This window comes from Penaeus monodon, chromosome 29 (genome assembly GCF_015228065.2).
Source record: "Penaeus monodon isolate SGIC_2016 chromosome 29, NSTDA_Pmon_1, whole genome shotgun sequence".
NCBI classification, from domain to species: Eukaryota; Metazoa; Arthropoda; class Malacostraca; order Decapoda; family Penaeidae; genus Penaeus; species Penaeus monodon.
The window spans coordinates 25,194,519-25,195,088 of NC_051414.1; the positions used below are offsets into that span (position 1 = coordinate 25,194,519).

General features: G+C 32.8%; 1 protein-coding gene across 1 annotated transcript in view; it reads right to left on the bottom strand.

The window, feature by feature from the left end:
- Positions 1–570, bottom strand: part of LOC119592071 (fibroblast growth factor receptor-like 1) — an 82,438-nt gene that overhangs the window by 44,038 nt on the left and 37,830 nt on the right. The window lies entirely within an intron of this gene.

A 570-nucleotide genomic window follows, 5' to 3' on the forward strand; every position in this document is an offset into this window, starting at 1 on the left:
AAAGGATTGAGAAAAAAAAAAAAGTGACAAAAAAAAATTATCAGATAAGAGAGGGCCCGCGATTTTCTTTAAAGGGAACCCAAGAGATAATTGCCTCTTGGTTTTGAAAACTAAAAGGGGCGGGTTTGTGAATGAAAACCCTCGGGGCCCGAGGAAAAAAGTGCGGGGGGCGCAAAACATGACGGGGAAATTTTACAGGTTTCGTTTTTTTTTGACGTTTTTTTTCAAGTCATAGTATTAGTGTTCTTTTTATCATCATCATCCTAATTCTTATTATAATCCTTATTACATAATGAATTATGCCATTGTATTAATTATAATTATGAAGATTATTATGAAGATTTCGTATATTGTTCTGTCGATAGATTCGATATGACGTGATAGTGTGTTTGTATGAAGGGGGAAAGAATGAATGGAGAAAGGGGGTATGGAGAATAAAATGAGATAAGAAATTATAATGATGTTTAATTAAAAGTAACGGTGATGATAATAAATACGTCCATGGCAGTAAAAAACGAATATAAAGAAAAGGGAAAGGACGAAAGACATGAGATAATAACATACGAATAT